At 41.5% G+C, this 19,790-nt stretch overlaps 1 long non-coding RNA gene across 4 annotated transcripts in view; it reads right to left on the reverse strand.

Annotated features, from left to right (window-relative positions):
* LOC103543695 (uncharacterized) overlaps positions 1–19,790 on the reverse strand; it is an 84,863-nt gene that overhangs the window by 36,710 nt on the left and 28,363 nt on the right. For 2 of the 4 annotated variants that reach the window (XR_542970.2, XR_542972.2), the window contains exons 1-4: positions 14,815–14,936; positions 14,134–14,338; positions 11,352–11,682; positions 5,209–5,345 (exon numbers count right to left, since the gene is read on the reverse strand). This is a non-coding gene — a long non-coding RNA (uncharacterized lncRNA). Of the gene's footprint in view, positions 1–1,419; positions 1,869–5,208; positions 5,346–11,351; positions 11,683–14,133; positions 14,339–14,814; positions 14,937–19,790 lie in introns of those variants that run through there. The other 2 variants (XR_011535152.1, XR_011535151.1) reach the window with 2 other exon arrangements.

A 19,790-nucleotide genomic window follows, 5' to 3' on the forward strand; every position in this document is an offset into this window, starting at 1 on the left:
AGGAACACCGGAGCAGAGAGCAATGTCGGTGGTGGCAGAGGTTGCTACAGTCCTGTGGGGCCAGCAGCCAAGGAGATTGTTTGTTCTTGGAATAGATTACTACTTCTGCTTTTTTGTTCTGGTTAGGTCATGGACTCATAATACAAGAATGCCTTTGCTTTATTCAATTCAATTAATTCATTTTCCAGAATCAGCACTCCAGCTCCTTGTTTGATTTCATTAACTGGTGTGTGCCATGGGGGCATGTGTGGTTGAATGTATGTGTGTGTCACTTTCAGGGAGTATCCAGCATGAGGGCCTCTTGGTAGCTATGGTAAAATGGTAAAAAGCTGCAACATTTATATCCGTATTTATAGTACATTCTATGTGCCAGGCAGTGTGTTCAATACTGTTCAAGGTTTATCTCCTTTAATCCTTATGACAAGCATGTGAGGCAGACTAGTGTCAGTTCTGCTTCACAGGTGAGGGAACTGAGGTTTGTGAAAGTGAAATGATTTGCCCAAAATCCCACCTCTAGAAGGGAGAGAGCTGGTTTTCAGCCTCTGCAATCTGACTTCAGAACTATGCTTTTGATCTCCACCTACTGAGATTGATGGGGCAGCCATCAAACAAAGATGGAGGACCACAGCAACCTCTGATTTCACGTTGTTGGCTGCAAATGGGTTGCGTGTTCCTCAAAGGTAGAGGTCAAAGGGTCTGGGCTCTGACTTACTGGTTAATTTCTTGCAGAAGTGACTGCTTGGTGTTTCTCAAACATCCTCTAACCTAGAACCACAGAAACTTGACCGAGGTTCCTTGAGATAGGAAGGGGTTAGTGTTTATGTAGGAGCCTATGAAGAACTGTAACTCTGGTGGGAAGAGTGTCCTCTCCTACTTCTGGGAAAGCACTGGGAGGAGCCATTCCCTTCATCAAAGATTTTAAGCACCTCTTTTTTGAGGGTGAGAAAGGCAGCAATAGACCCTGCCTTCATAGAGTAGAAAAGATGACAATTCCATAAGGTGCCGAGAGAGATGCTAGTGGATGTGCTGGGTGTGATGGGAGCGTGGAGTCCTAGAAGACGCTGTCTCCCACGTCAGGGTCAGGAGCCACAAGAGGCACAGAGGCAAACCCCAGGGTCAGCCCAACAGTGAGGAGAGGTAGATGAAGACCACGCGGAAGCCTCATCTGTAGCTGTCCCAGGACGTTTTTAATGAGCGTCAAAGGAGTCGTGTGAGCTCTCTGGGACACTGCCCAAGCAAAAGACAGTGGGAGGCATTTCAGGGTTCTGGTGTTTCCGCTGGCAACCATACAGAGCCAAAACATTTCTCATTCTCATTGTTAATGTCAACCACACTGCTAACCGGCTTTGACCTACTGAAGCTTGATTACATCCAGCCATTGTTAAGAAGTTTCTTTTTTTCCCAAACATAATTTTTTTTCATATATTGGATCTGCCATCCTCCCAGGGAGCGTAATTCATTTTCCAAAGTTGATTGTTCTAAGGAATAAATTCTCATTGGTTTTGAAAGACTACCATGAAGTGACTTGGCAAAACCCGGGAACAATCGCAATAATTAAAGAGAACAGTTCAGGGCTTCTCCAGCTTTTCATCAAGAGCCCCAACGACAGAGGAGAGTAAAACCCTACCCCCAGGAAGTCTGGAACATTGTTACAAGCTCTCATAAAGTTCTTTGAAGTTTTTTGTTTTATTTTAAAACCTTATATGAACACTAATGAATTTTGTGTTAATTCTGTAACATATCAGAGATTATTTTAATATGAAAACAGTATGTTGCCTCCAAATCTTTGGGTAGTTGATGCTCCAGGAAAGTGAGCAGGCTGCATGTCCCAGAGGGAGAAAACCCTTTTCTTTTTCATTGCACATTGCCTTTTTTAAAAAAACAAAAACAAAAAAACAAAAAAACCACCAGTGAGCATACAAAATTTATAGTAAAATTTGAAAATATTCCAAAACTCTTAACAATGGTTTCCTCCTCCCTTGGGATAGTGATCCCAAACCCCAGATCTCTTTAGACCTCTATTTTTGTTTTTAATCTATAAAATGGGACAGGAACATTTGCCACATAGGGATGCTGTAAAGATTAAATTGAATTAATGTATGTAAGGTATTAGGCAATAATGGATATTCTATAAAAATTTGTTTCTTTCCCATAGGTGCATTTCAGTGCAATTTAGACAAACTACAAAGAAAACAAATCAGGCTTCTTCATGGAATTATCTGAAAGTCAAAAATACTTAAAGTTTAAAATAGATGATTGAGGAACTTTAATGTCTATTTTCAACTCCCCTGCCAACTTTAGAAATTCATTTGTTCTTTCTATGCTGTGGTCTTACTATCCAAATGTTGCAATAGTGATGCTGACTTCAGATGGAAATAGATGAGATGAAAGAAAGACACTTTAAACAGACATCAGTGACTGCTCTGTGTACCATCCTTGACTATGGCTTTCTAAGTGAATTTCAGGAGTTTTATGAGCACTTTTCTGATAGAATAAGAATTACTCTTCTAGGAACAGATGAGAAATATGAGGGAAAAGGGATGAGCAGACCCACCAAGGTGACATGGTAACCAGTGAGCTGGCCAACATGAGAATGTTCATGTCCCTGGCTTTCACACATTATAGAGGCCAGCGCATCTATAAAGTTACTATGCTAGTCCAATGTTCGGCTGACAATTTGGAACACTGATCAAAGACTCCCTAAGTGCCTTTTTAAAAATTATTGTACAAGAGACTGAAGAAAGGAAAGGGAAAAAACATCATTGGAACTCAAATCTATAACTTACGTTTTTAAAGTCACAATATGGAATTCTGTACCATCAAATGAAACAAATGGCAAATCATTGGTCATGTGCTATTAAAATAGATAAATATATATTCTATTTTTAAGAGAGCACAATGGGAACTAAAATGAGCTATGTGATATGAATTCATCAGGAATATGGATGAGATAAACCTTCAAATTAAATTTTTTTGTGTAGTAAATTATGATGTGTCATCACTTTGTTAGAAACAACAAAAGAATTTTAAAATATTTAGGTATAAGTCACTAAGAATTATTTTTATAGCCATATTCCTTTAAAAGTAAATTTGCTAACTTTAACTGTTTTAAATGAAGGAATGTTGCAAAAGATTTGTTAGACAGAATTGAAGAAAATAAAACCCTATTACAATGCAAAATTCTCCTCCTTGCCTTGGTAAAGAGAGCAAGATATTGCATAAATTACTATGATACTCTGAAGAGTTATTACATTTCTTTGATAAATATGATAGATGGAAATGGTATAGATATAAAGGGTGGCATTTTATTGTGCACGTAGGATCCTCATTAGTTATGCATTAGATGTGTTTATATCATACAACTATCGTTGGCATTTTCCTTAATCTATTTTATTCATTTACTGCCTTCATAATAACCATGGCGCCTTGCAAGTAGAGACTCACAAATTTAATATTTTCCTATTAGATTGCATTTTCGTATTTACAGGGCTCTTTGGAAAAAGGAAGAGCAGAAGAAAACTTTGATGCCAGATTGTCACATGAAATTGAATCTATGTCCTTAAAAATGAAATGGTGCACTCAGCACATGGCTGTGCTTTTGCAGAATTAGATCTAGCATTGTTTCTGGGTTTTCATGTTGCTAAGAACTATTTCTCGCTGCCTGGAAAATTCCTTTCTGAAATTGTCTGTGCAATATTTCATTTAAATTGCAAGATAGGATAATGTCCTGTATTTCACTAACACTTTTAGAACTACTATGTAAATAGAGACATCCGCCTAAAGACAGAACACTAGCTTATGTGTAATAAGAGAGACACAAACAGAAAAGCACTATATTTCTGTATAGCCGTCTATGGCTGATGCTGATTATCGAGTATAATCTTTTGCCTTGATTTGAGTTGTTAGCACATGACAATCTGTTTCCTGGAATTGGCTTCTTGTTGTGAATATCAAGGCACATGAATTTCAAATAAACGTGGAGGAATCAGAACCATGTTAATTTCCTAAGAGTTATAATCAGATTTTCTTATATACGTGTATGTTTATATCATGTTTGTTAATATTAGCAGAAAATACTATTAGTAATAAGAGTAATGACATAAATGTGTTGAGTGTCTTCTCCATGCCAGGCATCACACTCAGTACTTTACCTGAATTACCTCCTTTAATCCTCACAAAACTGCATGAAGTAAAAACTCTTATCCCCATTTCACAGATGAGGAAACAGAGGTTTCACAACTTTCAATAACTTGCCCTAGGTTGTATGGTCAGTCGGTGTTAAAACAAGGATTTGACATGACACATTTTGCTTCTTTTTTTTTTCCTTTTTCTCCCAAAGCCCCCCGGTACATAGTTGTGTGTTTTTAGTTCTGGGTCCTTCTAGTCGTGGCATGTGGGATGCCACCTCTGCATGGCTTGATGAGTGGGCCGCCAAAGCTGAGCACACGAACTTAACCACTCGGCCACAGGGCTGGCCCCCACATGTTGCTTTTAAACTACTATTATATCTGAAAAAGAATTTATGGTAGCTTTGAAAGATACATACTACATATCAAAAGAACACGAATTAGGAGCACATAAGAAAAAGAATAGAGATTAGGAATGTAAATGGGACCAGGAGTCAGACCAGTACATGGAATGTGCAATACTTGCTTAGGTTGAATCACAGACGTACTCAAAGCTTTCTAGCAGTCTTCTGCAAAGACCCAACACAATATGGTGCCTATATTATAAAATTGAACTATTTGGTCAAGAGAAGCACAACTATTCTTTATATTAAGACTATAAAGACAGTCTCCAAAGATCCTCATAACCAGAACACCATGCAATGTAATGAAGCCCATTTTCAACAGTATCCTTACAGTAAATGTGAGGATGAATTTCCCAGAGCGATTTCTCAGTGATCTGCCACCACAGGCAAATAGCACAGGTCAGTGAAAGCAGCTCTCCAGGAGGCCAGCTCAGCATGGTCCAGATATACAAGGGCCATAAGCAAGACTGAAGGCATTAATGAAACCAAGCAATTTGCTTTTGAAAGAGGAAGCTAAACCAAGACATAAATAATAAATGGCTTTCCCTCACTAATAACTGACTTCTGTCTGTAGTGATGACATAAGTACACCATTTTTCAAGAAGTAATGAAACATCAACTTTTATCTCAAGACTTTATATCTTAAGCCAGAGGAAATTCAAATATCATGTAGTTACCTTTACAGGTATCAGTGACTTAGAAACACCTGATTTTCACATCTGCTATCGCATATTCCCCTCTTGCCTTTTTCCATCTCTTCCGTGCTGCCATGACAAGGAACATTGTGGTAAAGTATGTGGAGCTTCTAGAAAACCTGGAGGTACAGAAGTAGACGCAAAAAAGGAAGTTATAAAAATCAGTACCTGCTCAAGAAACCATATCATAAGGCCGGAATTCAAGACAAAGCTGGCCTTTTTTACAACCTTTGCCCCCGAATTATCCTGCCCCACACTATCGGAATTGTTTCATTTCACTTTGTTCGACTGCATGAACCACCTAGAAGAATTGTTTTCAGGCTAGCAAGCATCCTCTTTTTAAAACTGCGGCTTCTTCTGGCAGTCAATGATCTTTGAGTCATTCACACCTGAGTATGAAGTAGTTTAATTAACTACTGTTCTATTACTTAGCTGAGGAAATTTTCCTGGGAAAATACAAAGACACAAGGTAAAGGAGGCATTCCCAAGGGGAAGAGGGCAGGTGCCAAATTATTTCAGAATTTTTCCCAAGGCAGACTTTTCTTTTACCGGAGGAAAAGAGAGAAAATAATTTCCTCTATCATCCTTTTCTTTCTCTTCTAAGCAGCAAACCTTAAAAATGAACTGAGAAAGGGGCTGGCCCCGTGGCCGAGTGGTTAAGTTTGCGCACTCCGCTGCAGGCGGCCCAGTGTTTCGTTGGTTCGAATCCTGGGCGCGGACATGGCACTGCTCATCAGACCACGCTGAGGCAGCGTCTCACATGCCACAACTAGAAGGACCCACAACGAAGAATATACAACTATGTACCGGGGGGCTTTGGGGAGAAAAAGGAAAAAATAAAAAAAATCTTTAAAAAAAAAAAAAAAATGAACTGAGAAAGGCCAGCATGAGGAATACTAACTGTTACAGAACTTTTCTATATCTCGACTGTGGTGGTGGTTACGTAAATAGATATATGTGATAAAATAGCATAAAATTAACACACACAAAAACACACACACTAGTGCAGGTAAAACTGATGAAATCTGAATACGGTGGGTAGGTTGTACCAATGTCATTTCCCTAGTTGTGACATTGTACCTAGTTGTGACAAGAAGTTACCACTGGGGAAAGCTGGGTGACAGATATGTGAGATCTCTCTGCATATTTCCTACAATTGCATGTGAATCTACAATTATCTTAGAGGAAAAGTTTTTAAGACAAAAAAAAGAGTTTATATCTTAGAAATGGATCTTTTCAAATTCTCGCTGTGGTGTTGACCAAACTCACCCTTTGATGTCACATTTACTTGCCTTTGTTTATCTATTTGGGCTCACTTCTCAAATATGCTTTTTGAATTTTTTCTCTACCTGAAAAAAAATCTTACTCATTCTTTATGATCCAGCTTCCCAGACTCCTCCACAGTTTTTCTCTACCTTTGCTCACCTAACAGAACTGATGGAGTCTTCTGCTGTATTTCCATAGCACTCTGAATAGAGTAATAGACTAGTACTACTGAGCATTTACCAGGCACTTCACCTTTAACCTTTACAACAGCTCAGTGAGGAAGATGCTATTACCATCCCCATTTTACAGATGAAAGAACTGAGGCACTGAAGGTAAACTTGCCCAGCGTCACACAGAGAGCAAGTGGCAGTCAGCTTTCACAGCCAGGCAGTCTGGGTCCAGAGCCCACAAGGGTAACTGGTGCCCATCCTGCCTCTTTTGTGCACCACTGGCTGTCACTTGGACATGGCGTTTAGTTGTTTGCATTCTTATCTCTCCCTTCTTCCAAAGGAGGAGGCACCCATACTGGCTTTCTCCACTTTTTCACTTCCCATTCACTCCCCCACCAATTGGGCTCCGGCTTCCTTGGTGCCCCCACTCACTACTCCACTGGAACTACATTCAAAATGGCACCAACGACTGAAGGTTCTCAACTCAGGTAGACACTTTTCTGTCTTTACCTGTCTCCTGAGTTGTGTCAGAAACTTCTGACCCTTCTCCCTCTGGAAACCATCTTTTCTCTTGGTTTCCCTGACACCCCTGTTTTCTGTTTCTCTTTCTATATTTTTGGCTGCTCCTTCTGTCTCTTTAGCTTCCTCTTTTTCTAACTTCTCTTAACTTTCCGTCCCTGCCACCTACCCCCAGTTCAATTCCTAGCATTCTTCTCTTTTCCCTCTACATACTTTTCCTAGGGAGCCTCATCACTCCTAAATATTTCTTTCCAGCCCAGATATTTCTCTTGAGCTCACCAACTCTATAACCAGGCATTCCTGCCCCTCTCTGTTTTGCCGTGTAGACCTTTATCATAGCACTTCTCTTTCATCTTTTTTTTCTTAGCACCTGGCATAGAGCTGGTGCTCAATAAATATATTTTTAGTGAGAGAACTTAGGTAAACCAACTTGGAGGATGTTTTGGTAAATCAGTCCAAAACAATGATGCTATAAACTGTAAAACTCCCCTTGAGAAGAATCTGGATTTAAAGACACAATAGGCGGCCCTGGGGACTGATTAGATGTGGGGTTAAGAGCAAGAGTCAACGTTAGTCCTAAGTGTCTAGCATGGGCCACTGAGTACAACATGTGCAAAGAGAGAAAGCTGGCTCTCTTCTTTGATCAACTTACCAGATAATCTTCAATATTCCATTTTATTTCTTTTCGTGCTTTATAAGATAGAACCAAGGGAGGAAGATCTTTTCTCTAAGCCATTAGTTAACTGCACCAATTGCACCAGGCTATGAGCGCCACGAGAACAGAGACTCTGTCTGTTTTGTCCTCAGTGCCTTGCCCAGTGACTGGTAAATTGCAGGCATGCAACAGATATGGATTATCTTCTATTGAGCACCTTCCATGCACCAGGCACTGCACTTGCTTTGCATATATTTTCTCCCTTAATATGGACTACGATTCTGACACCAAATTCCAATTGTGTGGGGTTCGTTCCCCTACACCAAGCATTTCTTAGAGGCCACCTGGATATCCTACAATTCAACTCAATTCTGACACTATCTACCTGGAGATAGCACCAGATCCCACAGGTTAAGGACTCAGCCCCATGAGACTGCCCTCTAGCCCCGCTTCAGACCCCAATCACAAGCCCAGGTTGTTACCTGTGCTTCTGACCAACCGGCTATAGATTTGAGGCTCCTACGACCCCCTTATTGGGTTTGAGTAATTTGCTAAAGCAGCTCACAGAACTCAGAGAATCATTTCACTTACTAGATTACCAGCTAATTATAAAAGGATATAACTCAGGAAAAGGCAGATGGAAGAGATGCATAGGGCAAGGTATAGGGAAAGGGCGCAGAGTTTCCATGTTCCCTGGGTGCACCACTCTCCCTGAATCTCCAAGTTCACAGCCCAGAAGCTCTCCAAACCCTGTCCTTTGGATTTGGATGGAGGCTTCACTACACAGGCGTGATTGATTAAAACATTAGCCGTTGGCGATGGGTCCCTCTTCCAACCCTCTCCCCTCCCCAGAAATGGGAGGGGTGGGACTGCAAGTTCCAATCCTTCTAATCTTCTAATAGTTGGTCCTCCTGGCACCCAGCCCCCATCCTTAGGTGATTCCAAAAGTCACCTCATTAACATAACAAAAGACGCCTTTATCAGTCACCTCACAGGAAATTCCAAGTGTTTTAAGAGCCCTGTGTCAGGAACTGGATGAAGACCAAATATATAATTTGTTATAAACCACATTATCACACTCACAAAAAAAAAAAAAAAAGATCCATTTTAGGAGGGAGGATGCTAAGGCTTGGAAAGGTTAAGTGGCTTGTTCAAGTTTCCGTTGTACGAAAAGTAGCTAAGGCAGGAGTTAAACTTCAAAGGGTCTGATACCAAAGGCCCCTTTAACATGAAACTATATGGCTTTCCCATATGTAGTTAAATCTTCCAGGGAGATAAATTTATATGAGTTAAGTCAGATGATAGAATGAGAGCACAAGAATATTCACATTGGAAGATACAGTTTGATGTGTTTTATTGAAAGCTATTATTTCCTTTATGAGTTTCATTTATTTATGCATACGCATAAATGTGACCATTTAAAACTGGAATGCTTTTCTGTCTGAGTTCTTTCAGCACTTCATACAATTCTGGGAATCTTATTCAATATAAAAAAAATGCACAGGTAGAGTGGGTTCTTCATGGTCTGGCGTGTGCGACTCTTGTTATTGTTTCTGTTTGTTTGTTTCTTAAGGGGAAGAGATTGATCATTTTGATCAAAACAGCCACTTCCTTTCTTTTTTTAAAAAAAGATTTTATTTTTCCTTTTTCTCCCAAAGACCCCCAGTACATAGTTGTGTATTTCTAGTGGTGGGTCCTTCTAGTTGTGGCATGTGGGATGCCGCCTCAACATGGCCTGATGAGGGGTGCCATGTCTGTGCCCAGGATTCGAACTGGTGAAACCCTGGGCTGGTGAAACGGAGCATGAGAACTTAACCACTCGGCCACAGGGCCGGCCCACAGCCACTTCCTTTCTTGAGACTCTGGAAAAAGAGGTATTTTCCACATATGTCCTCTGTCGGGAGCCCTGAGAGTAGAGAGAAATTGGAGGGACTTTGTGTAACTGAAGAAGAAGGAAAAATGAAAACAGTCGCTCTGGTAGGAAATTAAGAAATTCTCGGAAGAATACAAAGGAAACAAACCAGAGATAAGGAAAAATATTCAGTTTGCGAGATGAGAAATACAAAACCTTGGCAGGAGAGGGAAAAATTTGAGGGTAGGGACAAACAGGCGAGACTAGCCAGACTTTCTCCAGACAGAAGTGTTGCCTACTGTGGCCTAGAGGGAAGAGATGGGAGCAAACGCTTTCCCTGAGCACACTGTCAGAAGCCGCGCTGCCTTCTTAGCAAAGTTTGAGATGGTGCATTGGCTTGACATTTAAGAGCAAGATGAGAAGGTCTCGGGGGAAGAGGTGTGACCGCAAGACAGACCAAGAGAGGAGAGTCCAAGTGTGCTTGCTTCTCCCTCCGCCAACCAGAGACCCAGTTTCCACTCCTGGTCCAGCCTGGACCAGCCCAGTCCTGATCTCACCCCGACATGGACACACACACACATACACACACACACGTACAGACACACACATCCTAATGAACTGCTGAGGGAAACCCAGCCATTTGAGTCCTCCAGATTATAGCAGAGAAGCTCAGCGGAGAGATTCAGCACTCTCCTATTGGTAATTTGCATTTCTTATATATCCTGGGAGACCAACCAGAAAAATTAAGGCAGCAATGTCTAATAATGAGCACATGAGAGGAAACCTTTTTTTACCTTAATAGAGTGAAATTAGAGAGCCTATTGGGCTGTTTCCTTTTTAAATGATCTCCTCCCCTTTTTAAAAAAAGACACTGTTGTTGAATGTCCCAGAAAGTTTTTTGAAACAAGCAGTTTGTCCCCTTTTTCTAAGCACCAGGCCAAAAATAGGAATTATTTGGCTTTTTCTTGTGAGGCAGTTCTGTGGAAGCCTAGCTGGAGAAAATCCTCCTTGCCCATTAACTAAGGGAGCTGTCACGAAGGAATTCTGGAACTCACGATATGCATTTATACACAGAATGTCTAAATGAGAAACAAAGCTTGACCTGGTTTTCTTCAGAACCAGACCACACTTCTTTTTCTCTGCTCCCTTTCAAGAGGAAGAGAAGAAAACAGCTTCAAATGAACATGGCTACCTTCTCCTACATGCTCTGTCAACTTGAGTTACCCAAAGGAAGATGGACAGCTATGGTATAATCTGATTTTATAGGCATTTGGCCTCTTGGTAGAGTAAAAACACGTTGCTCATCAAAAGGACACATACTAATAATAGCTCACCTTTGCTGAATTCTTCCAACACCCCAAGGCGCACGTGCTAAGCAGTTCACACGCTATCTCATTTCATCTTCACAGCCCTAACAGGAAGTGTTTTGATGAGCCCCATTTCACAGATGGCTAAACTGAGGCTTGGAGAAGTTGCATCATGTGGTTACACACCGACAAAGCCCCATATTAAACCCAGGCAATGGGGCTGGAGCCATCACTCTTGACCACCTGGCTCTAAACTTACATCTCAGTTATGGAGACAGAACGGGAGCCTCCAAACATTTAATAACACCAGTGAGCATATGATTCATGCCGAATAAATGGAATGAACAGCTACTTACACAGAACATAGAAAAAGGATGGTTTCAGTACAGCCAAGAGCAGAGACTAGGATGGAGGACTGGCTTCCAGGAGAGCCCTCTGGACTGATGCTTCCACCATTGGCTTCCACAAAGGACCAGCATTAAAAAGGAAGTCATTTCTCACAAACGCTTTAAGTTGTCTTCTGCTGGTAGACCCACCTCTATGAGCAGGCGTTCGATCCCATGAAACGTGTGGAGAAGAGCCTGTTTGCTTGTTGGTTGAAATCTCTTTCATCCTCCCGACTCGGGGGGCAGGTTCTTGGATTTCAAGGCCCTTCCACCAGGCCATGAGCATCCTGGGCTGTCGTTTCTAGCGAAGGAGAACCCAGAATAAATTTGACTGACTGTAGGCCCTAATCTTGAACAGAAAGAGGAAAAGTCCCCCGCCCCACCCCCCTTAAAATTGTCACATCCTCTCTGCAGTTTTTGGCAGACCTTTCAGGAAATATTAAATTAGACTGAAAATTCAGACATCCTAGTAACTTTCTGGGCTACTTTAAAACACCCAGCATATAAATACAGTCTAAAACTATTGAAGCCTTGATTCTACTAATTTTAGCAAATATAGTGGCTGCCTAGAATCAGAATTGGGAACGATAATCAACTGAGAAAAAAAGGATGAATCTTTATGGGAGCTAAAATTTCTTCTGTGATAGATTTTAATAGCTGCCAAGCACCTCACCCCATGCTAATATCGACTTCAAAGAAGAGCCACAACATTAAAATGTGTTATTACTTCCTCTTTGGCGTCCTACACGGAATGCAGGACTCCACTCCAGGACTGTTGGACCAAAAGTGTTTACCACTTAACACAGCGACTGCTGCGGCCTGGGCTTCAAACATGCATTTCCTCATGGGGTGCACAGTTAGCCTCCTTTCAGAGGACAGATTTGGAACAAAAAAAAAGAAAGTGGGGAAGGCAACTTCATCTTTAGCTGTGTGTAACCAAAATGGGAATTTGAGGGGGTCTTGTATTTTACACAACATGTCGCCCATTGCATTTTTGGTCCTCAGTTACCTTCATGCAAATAGAGTAAGACGTCAGAACTACAGACATTTTACAAGCAAGGAGAAACTTCTCGTACCTAAATTCATGCCTATGCAAACTGTACCCTTCTCCTTAATCTTGCCATTGATTGGACTCTTTGCAAGCCACTAAACTGTGACAACATGTGTACTTGACTGAAATAACATGTAAGCGTTTCATAAATGAGTCCCCAAATATTCGTGAACTATTTTCAGACACAGTATTTATGAAACTATTAAAAGCTCATTACTTTCGCCATCTCCTTCATGAGTTGAAAAGTAAGCACAGGTTATTTATATCTTTGCCCTAGAGACACTAGTCATTTTGGTCTGGAAGACATTTGCATTTAAGATACATCATGCAACTGGCATCAGTTTATTTTTTTAACATTATGTTTACACACTCATCTATTGGTAGCAATTCTAGTTGGTTCTTTTAAAGGGCCACGTAGAGGAAACAGATCAGATCTTTATTTGATTAATATCATTGATGAATCTTATGCTTTGAAGCGAGAGGGAAGCAGTCTCTGGAGAAATCTGAGTGGACATTTACTGTTTCTCCATTAAACTGGACCAGAAGAAAAACAGGACTCCAGGAAAAAATTGTCCAGAGTTCTTCCCCTTCTGTAAAAAGAGTCTCAGGCTTCCTTCCTGTTCCATGAGGAATAGACGGAGAACACGTTAGAAGTGACAGAAGCATGTCAGAGAGAAAGACATCCTTGTGCATCAGGAGACCCCTGAGTGTGAGAACATCAACGTTTAGTAACAAGTGTTGTAGACACTTTGTTTTCTACGAGTTAACTTCAAATAAAGCACCCTTCAGTGTGTGCGTGTCGGGGGGTTGGGGGGTGTGTTCTGAGCACGGCTGGTCCGGCTCGTTCTTTAGACGGATTGAATGACCCTGCTTTCCTTCTCCATAGGTTTACTGTTCTTTTTCATAAGCTCTGGCCTGAGGAGAGGTTTGGGCAGACCCCAAGGATGTGCAGGGCTCACACACCGATGGGAGCAGAGCCATCCTGAAAACAGCCCAGGGCGAGGCGGAAGGTGTCCGGCAGAATTGGTCAGAGCCCCAGTCTTGGAAGCCTGAGTCCGTCCGTGTTCTGGGTGTCCTAGTCGTTTTTCTTGATTCCTGACCCTCAGAACCCAGCTCCGGCCTGTCCTGCATCATTGACTGAACCCATCGCTTTGGACTTCTTTGTTTACTTGTCCATCTTATTGTTTTGATTGCTAAGTAGGTCAAAACTGGCAATAACAGAGCGAATCCTAAATGCCAAAACTTAATTATACAAATGACCGTAGATCTCTTTTTTCCCCTGCCTGTCACATTCAATTCATCACCATGTCCTCTCGATTCCACTTCCTAAGTGCCTGTGGAATCTGTGCTCAGGGCTCCAAGCCCACCATCACCTCACCTGAGGACCTAATGACCCCTCACCTGGATAACTGCAATGGGGTCCTCTCTGGCTGTGCTCCCCTCCCCAGAAAGCAGGGCAATGCTCTAAAACAAACCTGCAATCACAGCTGTCCCCGTGGACAGGGTACAGAAGGAGCCCTTCCTTGGTTCCCCCTGGCATTGGCAAGGAAGTTAAAGCAGTTTGCTATGCACAAAAGGCCTCTCCCGGCTCAGCCTCTTTCCGGTCTCCCAGGCCCTCCCAGCCATGTCACCCACCTGCTGCACGCCCAGCCCCCCTGCCACACCCACGCCAAGCCCTTCATGCCCCATGCCTCTGCTCACCCGGCTGTGAATTCACCGTTCTCCGTCAGATGCTTACTGTTTTGTTGTTGGGAACTTTGTCCCTTCCCTCAGTCAGCTCACCTCCTCAGGGAAGCCTCTCAGGCCACATCCATCATGCAACTACCAGAGCGGGTACCGCACTGTGGAATCTCTGAGAAGTGGCAAAACCAGGGGTCTGTGCTAGCTGATATAACGGTCAGAAATTCTGAGGAAGACAAACACGCCACCATCAAAATCTAATCTGCAAGAGATGCTATTATTATTTAAAGCAAGTAAAAGAATAAAAATAAGGATTTCAAAGAATAGGAACTTTTGAATTCTACCCTCCAGGATACTTTTTCTGCTCAAACTGTAAGATCTTTCTAGCTATTTCTCTCTTCTGAAGGCACCTCTCTAGGCCCTTCATAACTACAAGATCGCAATATGTAAGAATGTTTTTATCTCGTCCTCAGTCAACTTGGGGTTATGCATACAGCTAGGCCACCACCACAGCTTTTATGTGGCAGACGGACAGACCTTCTCCCCCAGACATACAAGCAACTGATATCCCCACAATCAATCAGATTAAAAGGCACAAGAAGGAAAAAAAAAGACGTGCACAGTTAGGAGGCATTTTGAGGAAACGTCTACTTGACAAGCGTAGGGGAGTCAGAGAGATACTCCAGCATTGGCGTGTCTTACCCTCTGAAGGTTTGGTTTCAGTTCCTCCTCTGCCTTCATCCCTGGCTCTCAGTTTAGACTGAAACAATGAAGAGATGGAAAGATCAAACAAACAGATCTTTGTGGAACAACAAAGAGGTACAGTGGGGCTCTGGAGTGGGAGGAGGGGCGGAGACCGCCTCTGGCTTGCATTCCAGGCTCAGGGGCCGCACAGAGAAGAGGTGTGGCCGCTCACAGGTGTTGGAGCAGGGCAGCCTCCCGCTCCCCGTCATCTCCTAATTTCAGCCCATGGTGATGGGCTGCTCTTTAAGTACAAGGGTTCAATTTAGAGAACCTTCCACTGATACTGCAGTGACCCTGGAGCCAGATTGCCCAGCATGAATCCTGGCACCTCCACCTCCCACCTACCAGCTAAGTGATCCTGGGCAAGTTTCTTAACCTCTCTGGGCCTCAGTCTCCTTGTCTTTAAAATGGACATGATATCACACTGCCCTCCCAGGCCCACTCTGAGGATCATACAAGTCAAGATAAATATAAAGCATTCAGAAGATTGTCTCCATAACTGTCAGCTATTATTATGTTAAGCACGTAACAATTATTTTGTGCCTAGGTTTTTCAATCTGTAAACCTGAATTTGTTTTTACCAACCAGTCATTAGAAAAATTAGGAGGATATTATGAAAAAGCTTAGAAAATATGAGTTAGCACGTGACTTGGGAGGCACATTTAGAAAGACTTCGTACAAGACGCGCTTAACAAACAAGAAAGAAATAACCCCGTCCACATTTAATCTTACTCCTTTCAAACACACCCCCTGGAGATATCATTAATTCTGGCTGCTCTTCGTATCAGCAGGCAAAGAGAACAATCATCTGCTTTGAGGAGATAAAAATGGAGTTCCCTCACCAGCCCTCTAAGTTCCTGTGAAAACCCAGTCCAGTCGAGAGGCTGAATTCATGTTCTTTGGGACATGCTGCCTGAAAATTTAGAAGTTAATAATTAGCTAGAATTTGTGAAGTCCATACCATGTGCCAGATAATGCGTTAGATACATTACATGCCTCCTGACGAGAACCTTATGAGTAGAACTATTTTTATCCCATTTTACAGACGAGAACACGGAGGTGCAGAAAGGTTGAGTCAGTGGTCAGATCTGCCTGGCTCCAGACCCTGTTGGCCCAACCATCATATGATGCTGCCTCTTTTAATCCTAAGTATACTGGATGATGTAATTTTTCACTGTATGAGTGCAACATTTGATATTGCCACTTTTGAACTATTTTTCAGTCTTCAACTCCGTATTCTGAGGAATGTTTACCAATTTATTGAATGTCGTTTCCTGGGAAGGCCTGTCATTCTGAGATGACATCTTTGCTACTTTTGTGGATTAAATGCCCTTCTGAAAAAATGAAATGATGGTCTCAGGCTGTGCTACAGTCTGAATGTTTCCCCACAAAATTTATAAGTTGAAATCCTACCCCCCAAGGTGATGGCATTAGGAGGTGGGGCTTTTGGGAACTGAGGCCTTTGGGAGGTGTTTAGGTCCTGAGGGTGGAGCCTTCTTGAGTGGGTTTAGAGTCTTTATAAAAGAAGCCTCACCTTCTAATATGGGCACATTAGGGGTTAGGTTTCAATATACAAATTTCGAGAGGAAGCAAACATTCAGTTCACAGCATGATGTTGGTAGATGGTAAATTTCCCTTGTTTTTAAAGAACAAAACAAATTCAAAAAACAACTTTTTGTGGATCTTGCCAATTACTGCTTTTAATTGATGGACCATGATATTCAGACTAAGAACATGGCAGTATACTTTGCAGAATCTTCACGAGTTATTTCAACCGAAGACCTCATCTCTCTACCATTGCTCTATTTTCTGGAATGACAAGAAATTGCTCAGCCATCTTGTTAAAATGTATGCTCATAATTTGATTTGAATAAACCAAATGAAAAAAAAATTTTTTTTTACTGTAAGTTTCATTTACTCTCTCTCTCTCTTTTTTTTCTGTAAGTGAGGAAGATTGGTCCTGAGCTAACATCTGTCGCCAATCATCCTCCTTTTGTTTTCTCCCCAAAGCCCCAGTGCCTAGTGGTGTATCCTAGTTGTGGGTCATCCTAGTTCTTCCATGTGGGGTGCCACCACAGCATGGCTTGATGAGTGGTATATATGTCCATGCCCAGGATTCAAACTGGTGAACCCTGGGCTGCCGAAGTAGAGCGCACAAACTTAACCACTCAACCACAGGGCTGGGCCCCAAAAAACATTCTTAAGGCTATTAGAGAAATCAATTATGCACTGACTCATATGATACCAAGGAATTATTGTTACTTTATAAGATATGATAATGGTATTGTTATTTTTTAAAGTCCATCTTTTTTAGGGACAGATCCTGACATATGTAGGTGTAAAATAACTTCGAAATACTTCAGCAAATTGCAAAAGGAAAAGGAAAAAGAGAAAGAGGAAGCAAATATGTCAGTCCTGATAATTTTTTAATCTGAGTGATAAAGAGATGGGTACACTATATTTGTAATTATTTGAAAATTTTTCATAATAAACATATATATCATCATACATAGTATTCAAATCCTGTCATCAAATGCTGATACTTTTTTCCCTTTTTTTTTTTTTTTTGAGGAGGATTAGCCCTGAGCTAACATCTGCTGCCAATCCTCCTCTTTTTGCTGAGGAAGACTGGCCCTGAGCTAATATCCATGCCCATCTTCCTCTACTCTATATGTGGGACACATGCCACGTCTTGGCTTGTCAAGCGATGCCATGTCCACACCCGGGATCCGAACCGGTGAACTTTTGTGTAGCCAAAAAAAAAAATAGGTCTCTTTATTATATAAATAATTATTAGTAATTTTCATAGGTATATTCACTTTTAATTGGTATACTATGTTAAGGGTCTTAATGAAATAATAAAGTGTATCTAACGTAGAGAAAAAAATCTTTGAAAGGTCTGACAGATCAAAGCTGCAAGGGACACTTTTAGAAGAACACTGATCCAGAAGGCACGTTCTTTCCCACCTTATTTCTCAGATCATCCGATTACTGATTATTGACTGTGAATGTGGCCCTAAGGAGGTACTCATTTTTGAAACTTTTACAAAAAAGCAAATGCGTTTCCTATGCTTTGCCACATGGATAGTTTAAAATTTTCAATTAAGAACTAACATTCATCATTTTCACTAGCACCCTCATGTGCCCAGACCCTTTTAAAGGGCATTGGAACAATTTCCTAAGTTAAATTGTGTCAAAAATAACATATCAAGCAGATGACAAAAGGAACCCTTGCTTTGAAGCTTGAAAAAAAATTGCCTTTCACTGTGAACAATCGTCTGACTTCAGGATCTGTTTCATGTTTCTTCAAACGTTTCACGTCAACCTTTCCCCAGAGCAAAATTTGAGATGAAATTGTGTAATTTATTATCGTCTTTTAACATATTATATTTTTTCTTCCCTTTGATACCTTTTTTTCTCTGAGGTCCTTGGAAACGTTGAGATCACAATGAATTGACTCTTCCTGTGGATACTGGGAAAGGGGACAGGGTTAGCAGACAGGGAGAAGGTGACAAGAACACAACAGAGGAGAACAAGAATGCAGAAGGAGAAAAGTGAAGTTTTGCTGGTTTGGAAGCTGTAGTCCAAAGGATTTGCCTGCTGGGCCTAAAAAGAGAAGGTCAACCCACAGGTAAATGTCGCTGGGGCTATGGTCCTTGCATGGAGCGTAACTTCACGAAATCAAACCAAGTCCAATAGTCTCTTTCATACAAGAGAAGGGAAGAGAAATCACAATAAATCTGGGTCCCTTAGGTGTCATGAACTGTGGTGGGTGGGGTCTTTACATGTTAATCTCATGTCATCCTCATGACAACCTCATAAAATAGATGCCCCTTTCCACTATACAGATCAGAGACTGAGTGACCTTTGTGGCACAGCTGAACTCCAGTCTGTTAATTCAAAAGCTCATGATTCTCCCACAGCAGAAATCATCTTGCTATAATATCAAAGTTCTTTTCTCTCTATGGCCTGCTTTTTACTCAATTATGGTCCCAAATCAATCAACGGCATATAAAGGAACCTGATGTAAGAAAATCCTGTGAATTTGTCTTTTAAGACATAAATTGAAGAAAATCAATGAGGAAATGCATCTAAATGGGACAGAGATAAAAATCGGTAAATTTGATGAGATGGTTTAAATGACCCAATTATCATCGGAATTCATGGTTTTTTATTTTTGTTTGGATCATGGGACCCTTTGAGATTCTGATGACAGCTATGAAGCTGCACATTCACATAAACTTTCAGAGGGCTTAAGGACCACCACTTAAATTTATTTGGGTTTATAAACCCTATCTGTATTATTCAGAGTGTAAAATGCATTTAAATATGAAAATGCTTATACATATAAATGAAGGACCTTTCAGGTACCTTTATGCATTCTGCGACATGGATTGCCTAAATCTTGCCCATTGGTGATTGCATGACTTTTGAATAGACCATTGGTGATTTGCATAATTTTTGACCCATCAATATCAAGGGTTCCTGGGGCCTTGCACCATAAATCTGTCCATGTAAAGGAAACCATATTAGAAGAGGACCACCTAAGAAGACTGTCAATGGCATGTAAAAACCATAAAAGTATCACACCCCGCAAAGTTCTGGGGGAGTATACCCAAGGGTGAATGCAAATTCAGTTCTTAATTTCATTTTCACCTGTTAGACAAAATGACATCCTAATTATTTCATGTAAATTGGTGCATGACAGGGCAGGCCTGGCCCAAAGGGCCAAAGCTTGACAGCCCCTGGGCATTGAACGCACTAGCGGGTATCCTCCCAGAGGAGAAGGAAGTTGTAAGAGGAACAGGAACTTTACCACCCACCACCTCCTCTCTTCCCTGAAAAGTGAGAAGCAGCACAGGAGCAAAGAGAGGCAGCAGACTGAGACAGCAAGGCAGCCACCACAAGAATTAAAAAAAGCGGATGGTGGCGAA

The sequence above is a fragment of the Equus przewalskii genome, chromosome 30 (genome assembly GCF_037783145.1).
Source record: "Equus przewalskii isolate Varuska chromosome 30, EquPr2, whole genome shotgun sequence".
In the NCBI taxonomy this organism is placed as follows: domain Eukaryota; kingdom Metazoa; phylum Chordata; class Mammalia; order Perissodactyla; family Equidae; genus Equus; species Equus przewalskii.